General features: G+C 33.1%; 1 protein-coding gene and 1 long non-coding RNA gene across 13 annotated transcripts in view; one reads left to right on the top strand and one right to left on the bottom strand.

Moving 5' to 3' along the window:
* Positions 1 to 5,287: 5,287 nt before the first annotated feature.
* Positions 5,288 to 25,714, bottom strand: LOC110119327. 4 transcript variants are annotated; one of them, XR_007224162.1, is made up of 5 exons: positions 25,487 to 25,714; positions 25,055 to 25,383; positions 24,925 to 24,981; positions 23,095 to 23,268; positions 5,288 to 6,339 (listed from the first exon to the last, which is right to left on the bottom strand). It is a non-coding gene; the product is annotated as an uncharacterized LOC110119327 (long non-coding RNA). The 4 variants fall into 4 exon arrangements; XR_007224161.1 differs by having other exon boundaries at positions 25,055 to 25,292; positions 25,487 to 25,712; XR_007224160.1 differs by lacking the exon at positions 25,487 to 25,714 and having other exon boundaries at positions 5,288 to 5,735; positions 5,956 to 6,339; positions 25,055 to 25,476.
* The window catches only part of LOC100645322 (doublesex- and mab-3-related transcription factor A2), a 108,144-nt gene continuing 99,574 nt past the window's right edge, over positions 18,100 to 26,669 (top strand). For 5 of the 9 annotated variants that reach the window (XR_001098739.3, XR_007224158.1, XR_007224157.1 and 2 more), the window contains exon 1: positions 18,107 to 19,170. The gene's annotated coding sequence lies outside the window, so the exon portion shown is untranslated. The other 4 variants (XM_048406071.1, XM_048406069.1, XM_048406072.1 and 1 more) reach the window with 4 other exon arrangements.

The following is a 26,669-nucleotide window of genomic DNA, read 5'->3' as shown; positions in this document are numbered from 1 at the left end:
ATGATAATCCGATTTATACATTTCTTTACTCTTATACACACGGGACAAATAAGATTCGTATATCGCTAGAAATTCTAATTTTTGTTGCCTGTTTTCCGAATTGCTCGGTTCCTCGATTTAAATTCACCCAGTTAAATGCAGCCGATTGGTAAGCTATGAATGAAACATGGGCAATTCATTGTTTTAATAGCATAAGATACACCTCATTCATAGTGTGTCATTGAATTCGTGATAGAGCTAATTGCAATACGTTTTCGAAAAGAATACATACCTGTAGATTACACCTGGAAACTCCAATTTTGATAATTGCGTAATATTCGTCCGTGAATTGTTCCTTATGACGGTAGAAATAAGATCTCCACGAAGAGATCGTTGGTCTATGATATAAAGAAATAAATCTACCCGTATGCTTTTAAGTAGCTTTTTTAGGTTTCCAATGTTTTCCCTATTTTTGAAATACGTAACATGTTCATGAATAATTAATTGAGTGATCCAGATTAAAAGTAAACTAATTCATCCAATGAAATCGTTCTATATCTAAAATAGATTTTCGATTGTTGATAACAGTTTGATTTTGAAAAAATAAATCTCTTCGCTTTTGCGTGATTAATACCTATAACTTATAGGAATAAATTAACCATCGACTGATAGATTATAAGCGAACGAAATATCTTGAAGTAAAAATGCTATTGATAGTCTTTATAATGTAAACTGCGGAACCCAATAAACAGAGCGAAATAAAAAATACTGAAATAAAATTATATTACAATATTTTAATCGAAACTGTTCTGAATCACCTACTACCCTACTATAAATTCAATTGATGGTATAAACTCACATTGAGAAAAAATATAGTTTGATACATTTGTGATATCAACACCTTAATTTACCTATAAACGTACGGACGACAGAAATTCCACACGCTTCTAATAGCTCACGGCGCGACATGGTGCGGCACAGCGCCCAGTATCCAATTGCAATACCCAAAGAAAGTAACGCATCCCTGACAACCAAGACAGTAAGTATGTCGTGCGAATAGTCAGACGACCTGTCACCTCTTTCCGTCTGGTGTATGAAATCGAAGAAAATCGTGACAAGGCTCGTGAATGAAGAAAGTAACCGCAACATTAGCATAGTTCGTAGACGTTATGTCCACGTACGTGACGCGCGTATCACATAGGCGCTCCGATATTCACAGGTCGCGTCAGCTCGCGGTATAACCGAGATCATCAATTTCGTGTTTATTGATGCTACGCCACGAAACTGGTCAAACACTTTCAGCCAATGCACACACCAAGTACAAATGCGTCAGAGAAGAGATGCATGTCAGTAGAAATGACTCGCACCGGTGAGAGGGCTGAAACGCGGTGCGAAAGGGCTGAAAATAACCTGCGGTGTTGCTGACCCCTCGCTAACGGCCAGTCAGCATCGTGTGTAACCGCACCAAACGATACGAGCACGTGAATTAGTAGAATCTTGGCCGGAAATCGCAGCTGTGGAAGGTCAATTTTAGAGAGCTGATCATCTTGTTCCAGTACCAGACGTCCAGTTTATTTGATCGTTCAAGCGCGTTACGTATTTGATTCCTTTTAAACTTTCCCCCGTTAAACGAGCCTAAATTGATTCGGCGATTCGAATTCGATTGTAACTGGAGAATTATCGAGTTTGTGTTTCAGATCTACGACGTTAGATCTGCCAGCATACCAATTTTTATACTACTACGATACCAATATGAGAAATTAAAGATAGTACGCGCGTGTTATCCAATAGAATGCAATAACTAACCTTGATCTTTTTCTTAAGAATAAAGAACAACGCGAATAATATATGATAATTGTATCTTGTAATATCTCGATATTAAACAAATTTGAGACATATTTTAACGAATGTATAGCGAGATAAATCTGTGAAAATTGTAGAGATACAAGCATACTGTGCCAAGTTGTTCTATTTTCTGACGAAATGATCCTGATCTGCTGACCGTTAACCAACCAGCTAAACTGGAAGTTCTTGGACAACTACCGAATGAAGCGATCGATCATAATAACCCAAGCTCTACGAAAACGATGTCCAATGTAAGAAACGAAAAAAAGGTAGATAGTGACGTTGCAGGCTGAAACAAAGGAAAAAACTTGACCACGATATAAGAAACTGGTTTACCAACGTAAAAAGCTTTTGCCCGCAATGGAGTTTCGAAACGGCGATCCTTCGCGATTATAGTGTATAAGTGGTGAACAGTGGTAAAGAGGGGAGAAAGAGTGAAAAGAAGAAAGGACAGAAAACGATGAAGAAAACGGTATTTTCTCAGGTATGAAGTACACGCATAAAGGCGAAGTAAATCGATGAAGATTCTTTCGTGAATCGCCAATAATGCCGTTGCTGTTGAATCTTGCTTACCAGCCATTCGACGAAAGATTATCCTCCAGTGAAACCAGAAAGGGGGAAACCGGTGCATAGTCTTGGTTAACCGATCGGAGGCGAGATAGAAATACAAATTGTAGTTACAATGTTGTATGTACAGTTCCGAACAAAAAGTATTCCATCGTCCATCGTTCGAGTAGACCAGTTTAAAAGGAAAATGCTAATTCCCGAGTAAATTAAATAAATTAAAGGAATGATGCGTTTTCTAATCTGAAATCATATCTTACAAATATGCAAAACTCATAAATTGCAAATAATTCGTATCGCAACTCCGTAAATGAAATGAGTTTTGTGAAAGAAATCGTCCTGCTTATGTTTAATTGCTTTGCTTCTTTTCAATTTTATATTGAATTAAAATTTATGATTTTTGTAGAAAAATTCGTCCGTATGTTGAACAGCTTACAAATAACAATATACAAACTAAGAGATTAAAGAATAAAATTCTAAAACTTGAACATCTACGTCATCGTCCTCTATTCCTTACGATTATGTTAAAATATTGTCTGACGCCATATAGTATTTGAATTATATCACAGTTTGAAAAAATTAAATTAATCCGATATTTACTATAGTCTATACCATACAGAGACAAGTCGACAACCGTAAAGAAAATGAAAAATACCAGACAAATTGCGCGACGAACAAAAACCATGAAATTCGAATTTTTGTTCGTCTCTTTTTATATTTGCAACATCGTAAATGAAGGTATCGGAGCGATCCCCGCAATCTTAATATCATCGATCTGATCCATGACGAATCGATCGGCTGTGCATGTATCTTGTAGATGTGGACACTCGAACATTTCGCAATTTTTTTGGAGATGAAACTGCTGCATAGGAAATTGCGGTTGCACGAATGGTATGCAACGCGTTCGAAGTAGGGGAAATCGGGGCAAGTTAATATACAGGGCCTGGTTGATATACAGAAATTATTTCGTCACTCGGTATACTTATCTGAATCGAAATGGGATAAAAAAGTATGTCTGTTTAAGAGAACCCACAGTTTGGAAAAATATAAAAATATCTTTCTCTTCTTACTTTGATCAAATTTTGCTTAATTTTGAATTGTAAAAGTATATAAATTTTTATTTCCAAAAGTTGATTGCCATCGAAGCATCGAAGTAACCGAATGTTAAAGTTCCTAGTTCATGACGAAGATCATCTACTGTTTATCTTTTTCTCCTGTTTAATAGCTACTTAATTTGTGTCTTTGTTAGCATCTACAAATCGGTGTTTGATAAAAATTCATCGCATCATCGTGTAACTTTTTGTCTAAAAACTAATATTGTTTCGTTATATAACATTTTTTGATTGCTATGATACATGTTTCAATTCTTTTAACTTATAATGAACGATACATAGTCACAAGAGAAGAACGGAAGATTGGAAACGAAAAATATTTCAAATATTTCAAATATTTTACACAAAAACAATCGTGTAACGTTCTATTTTCTTTACATCAAACCATAGTAGTATCAAACCATAGTTTGGTATAGGTAATTTTTGTTTTACGAGGTTTTGTTTCTACCGAGGCTCACTTACATTGCTTAAAACGTAATAATTTGAGAATCATCCAGATAAATATTTAATATCGTTAACCATGTTAATAAAATATCAAACGCTTGCAATGCCTTTCCTAATTAAGCTGTAACAAAGTGTTGGTTAAGTAACGATATATACTATCGTAACTACCGACAATTAAATTTTTGCTGCTGTTGGAAACTATATATCGAAACCGATATTATACCGATTACGATTGTCTGGTAACACCTTATCGAATAAAAACATATCAGAATTGGCAAGTATGTGCTAGTGGAATGTCATCTAGCCGCAACAAGCTGTCAATGATGGCGGCTTATAGTCTGTCATGAAACGTTACATCCACGTTGACGCTAGAATCAGAGCTACGCGAAGGAATTCCTTTTCTTTAGCTACTCATAAAAACGGACAATGCAATTGTGGTTTCATTCATTGAGTTGTTTGATTTAGATCGCTATAGTTTGTAGCGCTAGGCAATAGCCAATACGATTAATCGATCGACCCGATAATTCTGTTAATATATATTATAATATTTAAAATAATTTGTATAGCACACATAAAATATATTAAAAACATGTAATCCGTTAACGATTGGGATCACTATTACAGTACTTAATTACAACTCGCAATATTCCGCTTTTTCGTTTCTTAATTTTAATTCACGACAATTTATCTTTTAATTACTCACCGCGAGAAACTTGTTCAACAGTACTTTCACTTGTTCGATAACATCAAGTCATGAGAAACACCGAAAATGTTTTGCATCTTCGAAAGCGAATATGACAAGATTAATCGTTAATAAATAAATGATAGCCTTGCGATGGCAATAAATTTGTACATCCGGTTTGTTACCTTATAAGGATATAGAATTTCTAATTAAAATGAAGTCGCACAATCTAGCACACATCAGAGACAAAATAAGGAGGATTATGAACCTCGTAAGGAACGTATTATCATCACGAGTCGTATTGATTACGTATTGATTTTCTGAAAATTCGTATCAGGTAAGAGAAACGCAGAATATTTTGTATATATCGATAATATTACGATGTTTATTTAATTGCAGTAGATAGGATCTAAGTAGGGCCTCACATTTTTAATTAAAATCTTTTTTCCATGTAGTTAATAACGCACATACACGTACTTATGGCGTTACAGATACGAGAGAAATAAATATTTTAGTATATTTTTGTAACATTTCAATATTTACGTCATTCAGTTCCACGTTTTGTAAGCGACATAATGTCAAATAAATAAAGCACATATTCTTCGAGTATTTAATCATAGCACTAAATATTTTCAAAGATTTAGTATAGGAAATAATGTGATAGGATGTCAAATTATAATTATATTTATAAATACAAAAATATTGCTTTTTGTAAACATGGGATAAAACGGGGAGGCTTCGTTTACTTGTTGTTTTTTATTTACATTCAATTCGCAGTTTCAACCGATATACGATAAACATTGCCAGAAACTATTTTTACACGAGTTCGACCGTCTGGCTACGCCAATGTTTGATATCTTCGTCTAACTATTATCTTGAATGGAAAATGGAGAGTTTAGCTCCGAGGAAGATGAATGGTATGGAATAAATTGGAATGCAACATTGCTACTTTGTCGACGAGGAGACGAACGATGTGGAAGCACTTGATGTGACGGCGGGAGGGCGAATTAGGCTCGATCCACAACGCACACTGCAAACGTAACTAACTTCATATCATTCAGTGTCTTATGGTGCAACCGTATTACTGACGTTACCGATCTATGCGATTTCTGAAAAAGCAAAGGCTCGAAACAAGATCTTTTCGTTGCTAAAATTTCTATCACGTCGATAGCTTTAACTAATACCATCTGTTGTATGAACAAATCTTAACATGGTTAGAGAAATTCACGTAGAAGGGGCAGGGCAAACGACCAGCACTGCGCGACCAAGCGAAGATCGCATTGGCGTAACAAACTTTGAATCGCTCATGCGGCCAGACGTAATGCTTACCTTAGTGTGCGGTAAAAGACCGACTTATAGTGTGATATATCGAATAGAGATTGCCATTTATAACTTGAACAGGACAGGGATCTGCCGAAGACAAGCTCCAGACATTGAAGGACTTATTCTTTTGTATTTCGTTCGACCGATCTCATCGCTGACGGGACGTGTCTTCTTTCTCGCACACTGATCCTCTCACCTTCACTCGTGTACCATCTTTCTGATACCTCTTTTCGTGCCCTTTTTACTTTGTCGAGTACTCACGTAGCCAAGCCTCTGGTTCCGTCTTGCATAAACGACGATGCACCGGAGCTAACCACTTATCTCAATGTCATTGCACTTACACCTCAAAACCGAAAGGTTCGTTGTCTCTTGAACTTTGATTTTTATCGTCTGAAATTTGAATACCAAATATTTACGAAAGTATGGAGTAATTACGATTATCTTAAATACGTACATGAAGTTAAAACTCGCTGCACTTTTTATTAGCGGATTCAATTAACATTAAATTAGTCTATACGATATGATCGGTCTATAACGTATAGTCTATAATCGATACGATAAAGGGTAGTTCGAAGACTTTCATATAATAGTGACTCGAGAGCAACTACCGTATAAAAATGACAATAAAATGAACACTGTGATAGCTGAGCAAATCTTATATCTATTTTCACTAATATATACTATCAATAACATTGTCGCGAACAAGTCATTCCTGAACACCTTCACAAATTTTCTCTTCGTCACCTTCTTCGCGTTACTAAGCTATTGTTTTCATCAAATTACACATAAGTGAACTTCCTATGTATAAGCACTGGCTTTCTGTAATAGGGAAGGGATTACATATTCTATAAAAGACTGGTGTGTTTTGGTAAAATCTTTTCTAATAAATTATGTATATGTATATGTATGTCTTAAGACAGGGTGGCTTGACGTTAACAACAGTCAAAGAAGAAGAGACTTCGTCGCAATCAAATGTTGCAACGTTAATCGTGGAATTAGAGAAATAGCAATATGATTCCTCTTTTGTTTTCCACGCTGAAATTTCATGACTCTAGTCGTCAGAATCCGTTTGGTCGGGTATCTTGCAGGCGATTAATCGCTTGTTTTACGGTCTGTGACCGTGTGTTGCTATTAGAAGACGCAGAGCTACAAACTTTGTGTGTAATTAGTTATGTCACTATGGTACTTAACAAGAGAAAATGATGACTACTAGGGAGTGTAATAAATTAAGCCTTTCTTACAAGAGTAACTAGTAATGCATGGGTTAAGAAGATTGATTGCTTTGCAACTGCGTTTTCGAGGAACTGACATTTGTTATAGTATCGTCGATGCTGACGAACGAAGACTTCGGGCAACTTTACTATATCTTGGCATTTTTCTTTTAAAAAATCTGTAAAATAAAGGTAAAAACTGTACTAATACCATTCGGAAAGATCTGGACTTTTCATTTTGTAATTACTCAGAAAGAATTCCAAAAAGATAATGTATTCCATTAAGTATCATTTATAAACCGTATCCTATTATTACGCATTGCGCTACCTTCGATTCGTTGACGCATTCGTACAGTTCCGAAACCAAATATCGAATTGCTTCATTTATAAACTTGGCCGCCCGCGGCTTCGCTCGTACAGTATTTGGATTTATGTTTATTACTCATTGTTTGAACACCCTTTAAGAGTTGAATTTTAAAATACGGTCCAACACACGTTTATTTATTTTTAACGAGGAGTTGATATGCCGAATTTCACGTTTCTAACTGTGGTGGACATAGAGATACGATTATCCTGTAAGAAAAGTTTCACCCCTTTTTGTTCCTTTAGAGTCACATTTTTATTTCCACAAATCCTTTCTCATTCCATGTCCAAATTTCACGTATCTAGATACAGCGATTTAGGCTGAGCGTTGATGAGTTGATCAGTCACTTTTGTATTATATATACATACATAGAGATAATTGAAAATTCAACAATTACAATGCAAAGGGTCAAACTCAAACCGTTTGTGTTTCACGCGGCTACGTGGAGCGGACGAGAACGAGGCAATCAATGAATGCGAATACCGGAGTCATGAGGACAAAAGGGTAAACGCGTGAACAAGCGGCAAAAAGAGAGGAAAAGAAAGCACAGTGACGGAGGAGAAGAAATACCGGTAGAATTTGTAACCTAAGACGGTGGAAGCATTGGCAAAAACCTCGACGTAACAGCGACATGAATGTGTAAACCGCAGCAAGGTATTTTATTCCAGAGCACAGAACAATTTACGATGTTGCATGCGTGTGTTAACATATGGCTACGAGATTGTTGTATGTTCTCCGATGGGCATTGCGCGAGAATGTAGTGACTGAATCGTGCGTATACGTACGACGAACATGCGATCGTATGTGCATGTTTCCCGAAAAAGATCATCTTTGATAACACCTTATAAGTTAGCGAAGCGATAAGTAAAATTATAAATTGAAAGATCAAGCAGTGACATTGATTTGGTCAGGAGTCGATATTTTGTTTCTGAAACACATTTTCATTTTAATCCTTAATCAGTACATTCATTGCGTACATATCGTTCTTTAACGATCTTATGTTGAAATAACTTGATAATTATTAATAATTCGTGAATTATGAAAAATTGTACGAAACTGACAATATCGGCTACAATTCGTTATGGTTACATCGATGGATTAAAACGTTCTTTGTATGCAAATTATAAACCAGTTCCTGAGACTACTTTTTTTTATTTAATACGAAAGTAAAAGTCTTAAATAGCAGTAGTGAATATAATCATCTTTTCATGCCAGATTATTATGTTTGAATTATCAGAGACGGTTGACGCGAACGATGTAACCTTAAACTTTGGATATACATCGATGGGACGTAATTACCATTATCGCTTCCTGCGTCTCTGATAAGACACATTCTCGTTTCTGTACCACGAATCGTACTATCAATATCGTTTAGTTGGGTTGTTAATTAAATCTTGTTATGCATAGCTTTGGATTAAAATTAGCAACAAACGTAATATTCGCGAATTCAAATAAAATAAAATACTAATTAAATATTTATAAATATATTTATAAAATAAAAATATTAATCCTGCAACTAGGCTATTATACAGATTAACCGTTTAGTAATTATACACGTTTTATTATGGAACCATTTCTAAATATATTATACAAGGTATAAGATATCATTTTATATACTGGAAGAGAAATTTGACCATCTATGGAAGGACCGTATTTTATTCGTTGCTACTCTACGAGAAATACACCGAGCCTGTTACCTTCGGCATTAGAAATTGGAAGTTTTTCTAACGAACGATCTTTGCTTTAAAATGGTAAAACATAGTATATCCGTTTCTATAGATTTCGTCTAACAGTACACTGTATTCTTATTTCGTATAAAAAAGATGCCAAGTAATGAAAAATTTTAAGATATTAAAAAAATGACATTATTTGTAATATCATCACTTTTCTCAATTTTTCAATTTATGGAGTTGATCGTCATGGCTTCTGAACGGCTCAAACACATATCGATGATCGTTATTAGCACCTCTACTTGTCGAATGAAATAAAAATACTTATGTGTAATTGGAGTTCATATAATAGCGGCTCATGTTCAGATAAGTCAATTCGACCAATATAATTGGGCATTAATTGAGATTTCGTTTCAATAAATAGAATTTATACGACTATACGTAATTAATGATCTCCGGATACGGAATAATTTCGTAAGTAAGTCGAAGAAAGTCAAAATATCGTTCAATTTCCAACTAAAGTCTGACATGTCTAAACTCTGAGTGTTGTGCCTTTCGAGTAACATTTTACAACCATGTGGCGTTCGTTCTTCGAGTAAACGGACACGCTTCGTTTGGAACGTATTCTGCTACCTGCAAAACAATTTATGAGACGCGTATTGTCCCTACACGACGTATATATTAAGTTGTCCGAAAAGTTTCTTACGTTTTACAAGGAGATAATAGATGCATAACATTTTTTGTTTTATATTATAAGTATGTTGTTATAAAATGGATCATACATAATTCAATGAAATAATATAAAATAAAAAATGTTGTGTACCTATTATTTCCTTATAAAACGAAAGAAACTTTTAGGACAACCTAATATATATATATATTACGACGATCCACGCACATTACGTTTCTCGTTCATGCAACGGGTATGTATAATCCACGCTAAACGAATCAAATCATATACAACCAGATCGGCGATCAACTATTTTTGCCGGTATAGTCACAGGTGATCGTCAGCCTGTCCAGTTCAACCACGACAGAAAAGTTATACTTTCTCGCGATTAATCATTAATGTGATTAATCATTACAATCGGCACTCTTTCTTTTTCTTTTCAACCTATTCCTAACTCGCGTTCACGACCCTTATTCATTTTGCAGAAATGACTATAATCGAGACGAAGATCAACAATACGCGCTGTTTCGCGACCATTTGCAGTGTTTGCGTAGCTTCGTGTGTGTCATCGATTCGAATTGAGGGAAACGCGTGCGAAGAAAAGAACAGGAATGAAAAGAGAAGAAAAAACATACATAAACAAAAGAAGAAAAAGTCAAACGATGTTATTAATTCGATTGCTACTCTCAAGATGTAAAGTTAGCAGCTTATGAGAAGAATTAATAAATAAAGTAAGATTTCAAAAATACATATCTATGTACTTCTTGTATATAAAAACTATGTAATTTTCGTATGTATCGCCGAAGAGTATCAAAGGGCTATATGAATAATTTAAATTAGAATATTTTTCTCTAATGTAGCCTATTTTCCCAAATAATGGTGAAAGCAGCTTTTATTTAACGTTACACAACGTAATGACACGATGGCACGATACTGTTTTATCATTGTTCGAGTGACGAGTGTGTATTCTACAAACCTTAATTTTATAGAAAGCATGTAGTTTCGAAAAGTCGACATTAAAAGCGATAGACAAATAATTGAGAATGATCCAAATATTCTGGCAACGAAGTGTTTCGCTCTCCCTTTATAACTTCACTAACTGTGCCAGACATATGCACATGATATAATTGATACAACTGATTGTCAGTGTAAACACCAAATGAACAGGTGACAGATAACGTTGCCAAGTACAGGTTAAGACAGTGTATAAATTTGTTGTGTCTAATACCATACAGTATACAGTGACTAAACTTGGTCTGCGACGTAGTTATGTGCTGCATCTTTATATCATCACGCAATTTTATTTACCATTATCTTAATACACTATTAGTAGCAATCTTACTATACTTGTAATAGTTATTTATTATTTTCCATAATAGCTTCGCTGTTTCTTTTATTATATATCGATATTAAATCGTAACGAACTAGCTTATTTGTTGATAGGACTGTACTGACAATTACATTTTTAATATATGACATTTTTAATATAGTAAGATGTTAAATATGTTATAATTTGATTGTGAGTTCTTTCCTCTAAAAATATGTCTTATGTATTCTTACTTTCTTTTTATGTTTTTGAGAATAATTGCCAAAATAATTTCGAAATACATTGGACAAATTATGGCTATCATTCTCATCATAAATATAATATTTATCAAAACAATCGGTGCTCAAGAAGATACTAATTAATATAGTAAACAATAAGTAAATGTTGTTTATTGAATTGTTAAATTATCTAGCTAGAAAACAATACACCCGAAACGATAAACTTAAATAACATGTAGCTCATGTCCGATAGCTTAGTATTCCACGGATTCTTGGAATCAACAATGATTCCAATGCACGACAGCAGTCGTCTAAATGCCGGCTTCGTTTAGGTGCGTCTGGTATTGACAAGAATACACGTAAGACACTTGTAATTTCATACCATCTCTACCATGTAACCAATCCACGTTAATCTAAAGGACTTTGACCTCGATTTGCGTAAATTCTGCAGAAAATAAGCACTGCCCACACGAACAACTGACGCAGTGCTCGTCAACTTTTTTTCTTTAACGTCGTTTATGGAGATAAAGCGAAACGGCACATCGCAGAGAAATACATTCACCTAGAAAACGTAGTCGATCGAAGGACATATTTCGTCACATTCAACATACTCGCGTGTACATCGATTGTTTTACTCAAAACAAACAATAAAAAAAAAAAAAGAAAAATAATTTCGATATTTCTAATAACTTGAAATCACATGTAAAGTCGATTAAGTCAGCTATAAATGAATTAGATTATTTGGCAGAATATTTTCTTAGTCAAATCCTTGCAAAAATAAGAATTTACAATTAGGATTGGAATACCACGTTAAACATTCTATATGCAACGAAATACGGAATGGCTGTAAAAGTGATAAAATCTGATAAAAATTCATATTTCCACATACGTAGGTGACAATGCAGTTTATATGTCACCGAAATGTAATATACATTCAACATAAATTACATATAATTGAGAGGGATGCAAAGAGACACAAAGAAAATTGAAATGCACTGGTTCGAAAACGTATCTTTAAGCATCTGTGCGTGCATACGAACACGCATATGTACATAAACTTGTGTAAACGTGTAATACTGCATATACACATGTTGGTTGTTTATGAGTAACAAAAAGCCAAAAGGTAAGACAACATAGTAACTGGAAGGAAGGAAACACGTAAACCTTACAAATGGTGTGTAAGACCCGAAGGGAATGAATAAAACGGAACAAGATAAAGAAAAGAAACAGCATTTCCAAGAAAAAGTAAATATAGAGTTAAGAATAAAATAAAAAGGAGATAGAGAAAAGAAAGAAAAAATTGTGATAAATAAGCAAAACAAACACGAAAACTATCAATGGACAAACAATGTGTTTGATGGCAAATATTGTTTGCAGCGCAATATGCAGATTATACTTAAAGTATTTCAACGTTAAATATATAAGGTCTTTTCAAAGATCTAAATTCCATTAATATTTGGTCCTCGCTACATCGTGCAATTTTCTATTAAAAGAGAAATTTAAAGGCGTTTGGTTTTTACACGCGATTCTCGTGCAGTTCTCTAGATCGTCAAAATAGAATTGTCTACTATCACGCAAACATTAATCAATATCTTCTTGTACATGTACCTATTTTAAAAGTTATTTTTTAAACGGATTCATACAACTTTCTCCTGACTACGTATCTCATAACTTCGTTTATTAGCATCATAAAAAATAGGATTGTTATCCTTGATATATCAGATAAAGATTAATTACTTCGAAAGGTAATGCATTCCTCAAGTCGTAGTTTCTATCATGTACATTTTAATTATTTTGTATTGTAAAATATAGAATCAAATATTTGTATTACTATCTAACTAATAAAATTTATTATACAAGTTATTTACGTTGTATTATGCAGGAAATTTTTTCACGAATTTGTAAAATACACATTATGGATCGAAAAACGTTAAAATATGATACTATAATAAATTCGAAAGTAATTTTAAGATACAATATTATATCATTAAAGACAATAAAATAATTTGATAGAAACAAATTTTTAACGTGTAAAAAATATAATTTAAATCAATCAAAAGAACACTTTTGCACTTATAATATCAAGAAACAATTCAATTGCCAAATGGTAAAATCGAAAATATGCCACTTTTCAAGTAGTCCTACATTTTCACATAATCGTCGAGTAGCAAATAAAATAAGGTAACTCTCGACTCGCCGCTACGTCCGAGTCTCTGCAGTTTTATTGGAGCCGAAATATCACTTCAATCACAGACGTCGAGATTCTCGTTCTTTTTTTCACAAAAATCTTTAGCCATTCGTATCGCACGAAATATGCTGCGTTATCATTACAGGCATGAAGTACTTTTATGCCGATTTTGCTAACATATCTTTCCTTCACAGTTTGGCCACCAGTAATTTATAATTTCATAGTAATTTATAATAAATTTATAAGTTTAAAACATTTGGTTACACAGATTGTTTCTTGATTAAATTAAAATCCTCCATAATTAAAAACGGATTGAAGATTTTGTAAATGCTAAATCTGATAAAAATAAATATACAGTCGGTCACAAAAAGATCTGGACACTGTACAAATTTAATTTCTGACCACTGTATTTTCAATAAATGCACAAAGACCAACGAAAATGTACATCATTGTGTTACACTATATTATATAGATAATAGTGGAAAAATCTTTTGAGTGTTTAAATATTAAAATAAAAACTGAAAAAGGACGTATTTTTCCGTCACAAAAAATTTCGAACACAAGATATACATTCAAGAATTTCTTCATTAAGCGTTGCCAGTGTTTATATACAATGATCGTAAAGAATGCTTCGTTCAAGTTTGAGTACGCTGGATTGCAAGTGTATATTAGTTTTGTTTCCAATTTGTTTAGAACGAGTCGCAAAAGCTGGCATATTTACAAGTTTTGAAAGACGAAAATTAGTGATATTTCACTGCGAAAAGAGAAAGTCAATTCGTGAAATAGCGAGTATGTTAAAGAAGCGTTTGGAAGAAGAATGGAAACAAATCGGTGTTGATTATCTAGAAAATCTTATTTCCACTATGCCAATACTTTTACATCATATCATCAAATATATGGTAGACGCAACTAGATATTAAATATCCGCGAATAATTCTTACTATGTTTAGTTTTATATATATAATTCAATTGCTTAGTTTTATGTGTGTAATTACAATGGTATTAGTGTCCGAATTTTTTTGCGATCGACTGTATATATCTATATTCATATTTATTATTTTTTTTATTATAATCCACCAATATCAGAATTGATTTTCGATAATTTCGATCTCAAAGACGCAGCACGTTCTGGAAGGCCAGTTGAGGCTAACGAACATCAAATAAACAAGAACGAACATCACTGGTTGAAGCAAATCGTCGCATAACAACACGGGAATTATTAAAAAATTGAGTTTATATAACTAAATAAAACCGAATAAAAAGACCGTCTTCAATTCTCATACAAAAAAACAAAATTACATTCCAAACAACTCAATGGGCGAACCGCATCATCAAGTATCGTGTTTTTCAAAGCATCATCCCAAATGATAGAATTTAAGTAGTCACACACTCCAGTGTAATCACCACGTTTGAAATCGCACTTATAGGTAACATTATTATTAGTAAACGTTGCGTAGAGTGATGGATGAACGTGCAATTGCATAGTTAAGGCAGAGTAGTATAAATCACATTGGAGTAAGGGATCGACGGATATAGATATCACAACGTCATTGATGTTAGAGAAACTCAAATCCAAACAAGAGGCAACAGAGTTCCACGTATAGTTCATTTGGGCTAAACTGCAAAGATTAAGGTTGTTCACCAAATATTTGGGGGAAGACGCTATCCCTCGAGTAAAATCGAATTCGAATGGAATTTGACCACCCCACTTAACACAGGGCTGGTTGAAATCACCCGGTATAAATACGCAATTGTTAAAATACAGGTCAATAATCTTGATAATACTATTGGAAATATCTGAGTATAGGGAGAGTGGCTATAGACAAGAATAACGAGAGAAAAGGTGCAGTAGAAAATGACAGTCATTGAAAATTAGAGTAATATATACCCAAACATAAATATAATTGTACACCAATACATACGAGTTGCGATGTTAACAGGGTCGAGAAAACAATGGCGAGTTACTGGAAAAAAGAGTTAAAAGGAAAAGAGCAAAAAAACTGACTAATAACTTGTGATCGCGTCAGCTAATTGGATCAGAAATTCCATTGATATACAGGTATATCAGAACATAGTGCAGACATCTAGAAGATATCATCACCATATTGAAGGGGTAAAATGTATATATAGTTCGAGCACTGAATGGTTATCGTGACAATAATACGTTAATAAACAGTCGTGAACTACCTACTAGTTCAGACGAAACTAATTTCATCTGCCAAATCTTTTGATTCACACGAAAATCGATAATTTTTAATTGCGCAAGATGTAATCAGATTAGTCAGAGAGATTTACAATTTAATTGGAAACAATTTGACGTAAGTGCTCCACGTAAAGATTTTTGTCACTGATCCAGCATCTGTGGAATGCGTAAAATCCGTTTCTACCGTAACGACAACAATTGTCGTGGTTCAATCAGTAAATTTAGTCGCAAGTAAAGTACTATCGGGATATCGCATGTGCACACGTATCTTTCGTTGGCTATCGCACGGTGAATCCACTCGGAGGACGTTTTACGATCGTCATTTCACCCCAACCACTAATCCTAACTTCCAACTCATCTAAACTCCACGTTCACCCCTGCAACGTCCCTATTTCCTCAAGTCAATAGTTAAGAACATTTGCTGTCCTGTCTTAATTACATATATGCATTGACCTATTTAAGTGACAAATATCGTAATGGACTCAAACCAAACTTTGTGATAATTTGAAAATTCTGTATGTGAGCAATGTATTTTGTGGATTGTTATACATTGTATGAGTTAAATTTCATACACACTTACAACGTAAGGTATTCGTTATAATATTTAGTGAGCAAATCAAATTTTTGCCTATGTTTCATTTAATTTATTACCTACTGACAAACAAAAGTACTGGCAAAGCAGGGATTTTCGTATAAAATTCTTTGTAAACCTATATATCTATGTATAAATTTATATACACAAACACACAGCCTATATTGTTAGACAATGGATAATTTTTAGTACACCGCACTGTACGATCAATTTAGTGATCAAGTATACTCTTACGATTTCATATCGAAATCCTAGGAAAATCAATATTTTTATAAAATTAATTTGAAAAATAACAATACTGCAAAAAGCGTGTGTTAATTAGATAGACTTAGTTAAAGGATAAGAATCAGAATTTATGTAGGAACTTGTAACGATATTTATCTATTTAATAGTAGAAGAACAGTGACTCGTATATCTATAAACTAAGAAAAAGATATATAAAATATTTTATTTCACATTGAACGATTGCTATAAACGCTTTGGTTAAGTACATATCTATAAAGCGAGAACGCTAGAACGAATAGAGGTATCGTTTATATAAAACGAAGGAAAGAGGGGTATTAAATATAAAGCTGATATATATATATATTTATATCAAATCGTTTTTGTACGGCAAGATTCGTTTTATGACTTGCAGCTTGTTCGCGACCACATTCGCACGTACGTACTCTGTTTCCAGACTTGCGATCTTAATATCATCGCTAAATAATATATAAAGTTACGTGAAGTGTGTCATTAAAATGCATGTCACGTCTATCGTGATAGATTTGAACGCTGAAAGGGAAATTCATTATTTGCGTTACAAGATGTGAAATACTGCGATATCTATGTATATTGCTTATAGTATATAAACAGAAATATTATGTATAATATATCTTTTCACACAAAATTAGAATATTTATAAATATTTTTAAATAGAAATATTCTTTTGATTGAAAGAGAAAATTTGTATAAAAACTATATTTTACGATTTACAAATTATTTTAGAATATTTCTGGTCCCTTTGCAAAACAAAATGAATAGCTAATATTTAGGAAATCAAGTTTTATTGCTTTACAGGAATGTTATTATCCCAAGCTATGAATATTCCCTGTGTGAATAGAAGTAGCAAATTATAATATTTAACCTTTTCCTTGACTTCAGCTGTATTTATTTCGACCGTTAATACATTGCAACGTTTGAAAACGCACAAAGATTTACAGCAGTTGTAAGAAGTTAATGTATTGCATAATTAAATTAATCTTACATTTATGGGGAGAGTAATTATATTGTTACTCACTCAGGCGAATATTATCAAGGTTATGCACAGGTTACTTCACATTGGCTTCACGTAATTACACTTGATTTATTAATAAACTACATTTATGGTATTATCGAAAAATCCATCTTTCTCCTATCGTGTAACTTAACATACTACGATATTTGAAATTTTATTCTACACACCATATTAACAAAATTTGCTGCGATACTAATCGAAGTTGATCTCGGTGGCGTTCGGTAGATCATCGAGTTCGTTTGCTGACGATAATTGATGCATTTAAAGACGCAACACTCTTCGCGCGCAAACGAGCTTCTTACTTTTTACCGACGACACATGCTTTTGTGCACGTGCGTCAGTCAGATAGATTCAATCGTAAAAACTTGACGTTCATCTAAACCCGCGTGCCACCTCCATTTATCCAACCACCACTCTCCAACGAAAGACCTCTCGCTCTCCTGAGAGCCGAGTGCCCAACGTGCCTCCTCCCAGTGCCAGAGACGTGCCCCCTCCCAGCCGGTACCCGCGGGCTACCATGCACCTCGTCGGCGTGCCGCTGCTACCAGCACTCTTAGTGAGTTACGGGCCGCATGCAAGTGCGCATTAAATGTGTCGGTAGTGTGTCGTATTCGTTCCACTCGCACTTTTCCACGTTTCACCATCTAGATTCTTCTCTCAGTATATTACCAAACCATCGCTTTTCATTCGAACGTATTCCACCCGATGGAGCTACGTCAGCCGGATACTCGGCATGCTTCTTCACGCTCCTGCACGCTGTTGTGCGATGTATCGTGATATTTCTTCGCTATAGTGTCAGAAAACTTTCCAAGAAGAGAAAGGGATTCGCATAAGGCAATACGGTCAATTTTCTATACAATCTCGTAGTCTCATATTTTGATGAATATCATCGACGAAAAAAGGTAAAACAAGAATCAATTGTAATGTATTCCAATGGAGGGAACTGCCGTTTCTCATTACATGAGGGGGAGAAGCAGAAGTAGGAGGAGAATAGAGTAACACACGGGCATGAGAAAGACGACGGTACGGGACGAGACACTTGAAGTGCGCGGCGCGCAGGCGGAAGTTGGACGTGCGTTGTTATGTTTTTTGCGGAACTAGATGTGCGACGTTGTTATTTGCCACGGATTTTTCGATCTGTCGTTTTCATTTCAGAACTAGTGCGTGGTGTTAATGAGATCATGATCTTTGTTTGAATTGTCTTTATCAATCGTTCGAATCAAAACAGAGAGATAATATGAAAAGACTGAGCAGTGCAACAGACCAGCGAGACAGTGTAATAGAAACAATTAGGAAATAAGAGAAGGTGACAGAAAGAAGGAAAGAATATTTACCAACGAACCGGTGATTGCTATCGTATTACGTAGTTTTGCGTTTGTGTTGTTAATAGCAATGTGCATGCGTTGACGTGTACGTGTACGAAAAAGACAAGACGGAATATAGAAACATGTCGGTCTGCTGCGCGCGCATGTGATTGTTCTCCCGCGAAAATGCAATACAAGGTTAGTATTCATCGTATAGTATCAACTAGTATACGTATTTTTATATAACGTGTGTAACGCGTTATTTTATCGAAAAAACTGTCATTCGGTGGACACATAAAATTATAATTCGAGGTTATGTGTAACATAGTGTTTTCTTGACGGTTGTGGTTTTACACTTCAAGCGTCAGCGTTCATTGGTTGCAAAGAACCTGAGAGTATAACAATTTCGTCAGAGGCAAATTTTTACTTCGATAATATTAGGTAAGATCATGGTATTTTGTATTTCTTTTTGATTTGCTTTTGGTTTCTTTTTATTCTAGTAAAGCGTTGATCATATCTCAAAGTAGTTATCAATTTCATGGCCGTTCATTTAGGCGTGTCGCTAAATTGTTGGTTTCTGTATACGGTAGCTGAGTCTTTATACATATTTTGTACATATAACCAGATGCGTTTGAGTTGGTAATAACTTCCCACGAATAATGCATCGCAACCATTCGTTTTCCCTTGCGCTATTGCAAAGTTTTGAAAAGGAGACACGACTGCAATATTATTGTAGCTATGTACACATATTCAAATAGATTCTTTAAGTGCTTCATGTGCAATATACACTTCATGATACGTAAGGAAATTGGGGAAAATTATCATTTACGTCATAAAGTAGTATTCTACATACATATAATTCTGCATTCTATTCGTAATTGTAGTTTCAAGGAATTTGACGATTAACTTAAATGTATACTATCCGTAACAAAATTATAAAACATGTTTCGTGTTTCTTGGTATGTTATTTACCAAAAATTGTTGGTTAGTGCTTCTCGGTGTAATAAAGTGACTAAAAAATCAGAACGAACAAGTTACGATATGATTATTTCTTTGTCGACAAAATTTCTTGTGCTTCTAGCACCAGGTACAACTTTTTTCAATTTATTATATAGAATAAATTGTAATAATTATATTGTGTATAATAACGCGAAATTGATAGTGCTATATTTGTCAGCTTATCTGAATGTTTTGAGTTTTATACTACGAAAGAGTTGATTATTAAATACATAAACTAGCTTTAAAGGAGATTTAAAGCATTCGCTACATCGCATCATAAAATTATCAAAATTATCAGAGATACATCCTTTCAGAAGACATAGCGTACAGCCAGGTGTCTCGTTTCTGTTAAATACATATGTATGCTCTCGCAGAAAGATATTGAAATGGAAATAAAACACTAAGTCGGAAGCTATTTGTAATTATTTTATAATTTTAAATAATATCTATTTTCCAGCTGAAATTTTTACAAACCAAAAAAATCATTTCTAAACATTTTAATTACGCTTTGATAATTTTGCAACACTATGCAATTATGTAACGATATTTATTAACATCATAGATCATATATCAGAGTATTTTTACAGAACTACTTTGCTATCAGTTAATATGTCTAATAAAAAAATATCCCGATACTACTTTTTACATAATACTATCTGTCATCAAAAGTGTTTTTTACATTTGCCACTAATATATTCTTATTTACAATTACAAAAATCGTATGCTGCTTTATATAATCGAATTATAAATACAGTTGACCTTTGACCGATCACTCACGAATCGATCTATTCAACTTGTCTAAACTTTTTATCATGACAAATAATGAGATTGAAAGAAAATGGAAATGTATTACTCATAGATTATTAATTGTAGTCAATTTAGCACTTATGTTATTATGTGATAAAAATAAGAAAAAGATGCAAGAAAGAATGAAACAAATGAAGAATATAGAAAGATATCTGTCATTTATTATCGTAATATTTAAAACTATCTGTATTCTTAGCCATTTAATGAGTAAATAGAATAAGTAATATATGTTTTCTCTTCTTTATTACTTTCAAGCAGATTTCTTTTTTAATTATGGGAAATATTTTGTGTTTGACTAATTGTTAATGATATTAATAGATAATTAAAAGCAGATATAATGTTAAAATTTAAGAGCAGTTTCACCAAAGATAAATACACTTATCATTCAGTCAATTAATAAATTTTAAAAGGCAATACTATGTATTGTATATACCCAACATTGTGTATAAAAGTTAATTTGTTTAATAATGCTTTTTTTTTATTTTACTTTACTGTAAGAACACAATATTTTATTAATAGCATAGAAACTAATGCTTTTGATAAATAATAGATTATTGTAGATTCATTTTTAAGGAGTAACGTGTCACGTGTTTAAATCCCGCATTATTCAAAAGTTAAATATAGTTTTCAATGTTTTGAATATCTTAGTGCTAATCATGTGATGCACGTATTTGTTTCTGCAGAAAGCGTTCTTAATAATCAATATGTGTATGTTACTTATTATAAATTTTAGATACATAGGTTTATGTTGCATTACAATATAGACGGCTAATGACTGTATGTATATCAGAAAATGTATCGCACTAACTGTAGTATATCACTTTTATATGTTTGTTATTCTATTTTATCCATATTTGTTAGCCATATTTGTTAACCTAGTTTGTTATCCATATTTGTTAAGCCATTAACCGAATCATCCTTTAACTAGAAATTTCTGGTGAAAATTCACCATTAAATATTATAACGACTATAATATACGTATTTCGAATATCTTATACATTACATAGATAAATATAGATAATTCATTTACTTCGGTTAATAGGTTAAACCGGGAGAAAATATTTCCTGATAAACATTTTTGCCCTATTGTTCGTATCGTATCATCGCTTACTAAACGCTATTGGAGCGTAGCTAAGTTGGAAGAGAGCAGGGACGATTAATCATGGTCTTGCCGAAACGAAGCGAGAATCTGCTGAATGTATACCTAACATGGCGCAACATGTATTTCTTGCCTCTGAGAGTGCGGTTTTTCGATGGAGTGAATCTTCACGGTGAAGATTCATTGAGAAACAAAAAGAAAGAAGAACCGAAAGAATTAAACTGGTCGATATATAAAAGAAGAAGAACGAACGAATGAAGTATTCGATTCGCGTTTCGTTCGAAATTGGCCGATACGGTTTGATATTGCAGAAAGAATCAAAGAGGAGCAAAGGCAGTCGATAAGAAGATTGCGACGTCACTTAAATAAATTTCTGTTAATGGTTTTTGATATTATATGATATATCCAAATCGCATGATAACGATAAATTAAAAAAAAAAAACCGATAAGTAAAAAATTGTAGATACAATTGAAAGAGCATATTCTTTTTTGACAATTTTATAATTTTTTGTCAGATTGAATAATCGAATAATTTATAATTTGTAAATTTTACTCGTAAAGTCTCATTTCTTTTATTAACAAACTTGTTATTGCTACACAAAGATATTTATTAATACTAACAATTAATGACTTGTAAAATTTCGCCAATAATACTGATTGAATTGTGCAAGACAGCCCTGACCGTATAAAAATATACTTTTTTATTGTCACTTAATTGTTGAAAAAGTAAAATTAGTTTTTTTTTATATAAGATTCTATTTTGATTCAAAATTGAACTTCAGAAAAATGTAAATAATGTTGTTTGATACAGTAGAATTTCTCTCTTTATTTATCTGTACGATTTTGATTTTAATTAATGCCCGGTTTACTGAACTACCGATTAAATTTATTTATTTGTGCATAAATACCTATTGAACGAAAAATCATAGTTATTTTCTGTAAAATCGTTGTTTCTCATTCAATAAACATTCAAAGAGGATGCAAATAATGAAAAGCTGTAGTTATACATTTATTTTATATCAATAAATTTTTAGTATCGTATTCTTGTAGTCAGGGATATCTCAGAACACAGTCTGTTATCAGAACTGTTTTTTTATGACTGTTGCAAGTAATTTCTACAGATATTTATAGTGTGTTTTAATAGTGATAATTCACATTTTAGACAAAATCTGGTTAAAGCAGAGTCTTCATATTTTTGAACAAATATATATACATACTTTTACGCGATTGCAGCGAAGTGTACCAACAAGAAACATAGTTGACGTTGGAGAAGACATTGTTTATTTCGTGACCGTTGCAGAACCGTGAAGAAGGTTACTCGTTTGTTTTCTTTTGTTGGGCTGGATCACCGCCGGCACCTTTGATGCTGGTACCCGAATTATGTATCATTTCTGTGAAAATGGAAAGGTTATAACTACGAAGAAGGCAGAGAAAGAGGAAAGAAATAAAACGGTAGTTCTGTGACACTTTATGTTTCCGGATTCTTGTTTTACCGGTCTATTAAAATATAATGTTATTTTCTCCGAAAAACGTTACATCTTAAGGCTTCTTTGTTATGTGAAAGAAATTGTAACGAGTTCGTGCAAAATGTTTATACTATGTCCAATGTTAATGGACAAAATTCATCCAGATAAAATACTCGCGAAAATTCTTTATTACCTTATTTTGTTCTTGCTCCTATTTGACACTCGCTACTTTACGCTTCTTTTATGTTGTTTTTACCGACTAACCGTTCCACTGCGCTTCCTGTCGCATTGTTTTTTAATAGCAATAATTGTAGGTAAGAAAATACGTTCCAAAGTATGACGATTACAAACGCATGAAAAATATGTACACGAACAATTGAGAGAGATCTTGAACTAAAGTGAAATATGTACCTTAGTGTATAGATACATATATAAATTTAATTGTAATTCTGATTTAATTTATCAATTTATCATAACAATTTTTTTAATGGAAATAATAAAGAATAAAATAAGAAAAAATAAAAAATTAGCCATTGACTTTTACAGACAAGTATGAAATGTAATGTAGCGTTTACTATGTCGTGTAAATTAATGAATAAAATGTCTTTATTAGTTGAACACTCTAGTGCTAAATATTCTAGAATATCTGATTTTCTGAAATCGAAGCACTTATGCAACTGAATTGAAAGTTTTCACTTTTAAATATGGGAGTAGACTAACGTTTATGTATACAAGATACAAGCAGTTATCGATCCATATATGTATCGTGGAAACCGAGACTAGCATGTATTTTGTTACTTTGTCCAATACGATAAGATAACTTTTTTCAAATGATTCCACTATTGATAAAGATTTTTGCAAACGTTATTTGTAGTCATCGAATCATAGACAAATAGAAATTTTCGAAATTATTTCGTAAATCAAGCATAATCCATCATCACTATCCACCAGCATTTCGCAAAATGCTTCGTACAATATTAATTATAAATAAAATAAAGAATTTCAGTCGCCATAATTATTGTTTAAAAGATTCTACCATTTTCTTTGAAATACAATTTATTTCGCTTTAAAAAATCATTGGTCCTTTTTGCTTTTTAATACTAATCTAGGTAATGTACCAGTTTTAAAAGAAATTACGCAATACAAAATGCTATATTATATAATACAATTTCATCGTTATATTAAATGTGATTTTACCTTATGATATAAAATATATAAAAGAATAAGGAATCAATACATCTAAAAATTATTAAATACTGACTAATTTTCAAAGATTAGTTGGTGAAGTGGAGAGAAGTTGAATATGAAAGTATTATTACTGTAATTTGAAATGTAATGTATAATTGAATTATATATATACATTACGTATGAAAAATATAGTTTAAAAATATAAAATTCAGGCTTTTCTTGCATTAGAATAAAGCAAATCTACCAAAGAACTAAGATCAAATAAGAATTTATTTATTAAAGTAGACCTGAATTTTATATTTTTAAATTCTTTACGATGCATCTGACGATACATCTGAAAACATTTCCGAGACGCATTGTCATTCGGTCAGAATAAAACTGAAAGCGGCTTACCTGACTTTATTAACATCTAATATCGTTGCGGCCTTCACCATTTCATCTGATGATTTCCTTATATAAGACAATTTATAATCGTATATTAGACTGTACGTTAGATACTTTGCGGTTAATAATTTAACTGTACCTCCCATGTAAGTTTCCAACACTCGGCTTGTAAATGCCGTACTTTTTCAACGAGTAAACTAACTGCTTAATTGAATTCTGCGAATCTTGCGAATCTTTTCCTCGATACGCGAATAACGGGTCAGACTCGAAATATTCTCTGGTCACTGGGCGATCGGTGCTGACGCGCTGATTTGCAACGAGTGCACGTTGCCAGTCGAATTCGTCGCCAAGTTCTTCTTCGTTGCCACCATTGATATCTTTTTTCACAATAAATCAATTTTTTTATTGCACTATCACTCATCCTTGTACTATCGAATCGTCTAAAGTCGTCGTGTTCGTGTAAGACACCTTTAGCGAAATTAGGAAACTACCAAAGCTCAAATGCTCCTGCTTCGGTCAATAGAAGAACCAGAAATAAAATAAGCGCCACACGTTCGTGGGTTTAACGTACCTTACGTACTATGGGCACTTCAGTTGACCAATACTGAATCCTACGACGACGGACTAGCTTGTTGATTGGCTATGCTTCAGAATTATAATGTGTATCCTGTGTATGATCACTGTGCAAAAGTCTGTGGCAATAATAGCAACAACGGCAACTTGCACAATCTCTTTTTTCTGTAGATCTTTCTGTAGATTTTTAGCTCGGAGTTACGTTTTATAGATACGAAAAAAGAAACTACTTGTGAGAAACTATTATACTATGTAGTTACACATTGTTCGTAATATATGTAGACATATATGTACATACAGGTCACATATGCTTAATATTCAATAGGTTTCAGATTTCAGTCGAAAATTTTGTTAAAGCCGCTGCTACATCCTCTCTAAATACGTACTTGGTAATACTTTTGTTTGGTTGTATAGCATTAGCACTAGTTTCATTTCCTATTGTATCTTTTCGATAAACCACTGTCTGCCGTTTCTATTAACCATTCATAAATTCTGGCAGGAAGCTTTTATTATGCAAGCATCGAACTTCGCGTTTAGCTTTACTGTATCTTGGCATTCATGCTATCTTTTCTTGTCGATGCTACTGTTTATCTCTTGATACATGTTTCTTTCCTTCAACGAATTTTCTCAGCTTTTTTTGTTTTTAAACGAACAGCGAAATTACTGTATATATACGATGTCAGTTCTTGATGTTATAATAATGTAATATCAGTTAATGGAAGTTTTCAGAATATTTTTTCATATGATATATATTATTAAACAGAAATAATAATAATTAAACACAAATACCAACGTTCAGACATAAAAGAAGTACCATGTGTTTAATGTGGCAACATTTGATTGGACGGTTCGGTTGTATAGTCTATCGGAATTTTTATCATTACTAGGTATTTCAGTGAAAGGTAAAGTTGTTCAATTAAGCGGACCTTCGTTTAGCTGGAAGTAAATGCATTGGTACAATTAAAAAAATATCTCTAGATAACACTATTTGCCATCATCTCAGTTGATGAAGTTTGAACCGTGACCTTTTGAGTCGTCAATTGAGTAGACTTAACTTAAATAATCAATATAATGCAATGATGCTGATGCGACGAATAAATTTCACGTATAGATATAATTGAACGAGATTGTTATTATAATCTTTTATAATATTTTATACATTTTGTATTATTTATAACATT

The sequence above is a fragment of the Bombus terrestris genome, chromosome 5 (assembly GCF_910591885.1).
Source record: "Bombus terrestris chromosome 5, iyBomTerr1.2, whole genome shotgun sequence".
Taxonomy (NCBI): Eukaryota; Metazoa; Arthropoda; class Insecta; order Hymenoptera; family Apidae; genus Bombus; species Bombus terrestris.
Note: the sequence above shows the minus strand (reverse complement) of the source record. Positions and strands in the feature narration are given on the sequence as shown.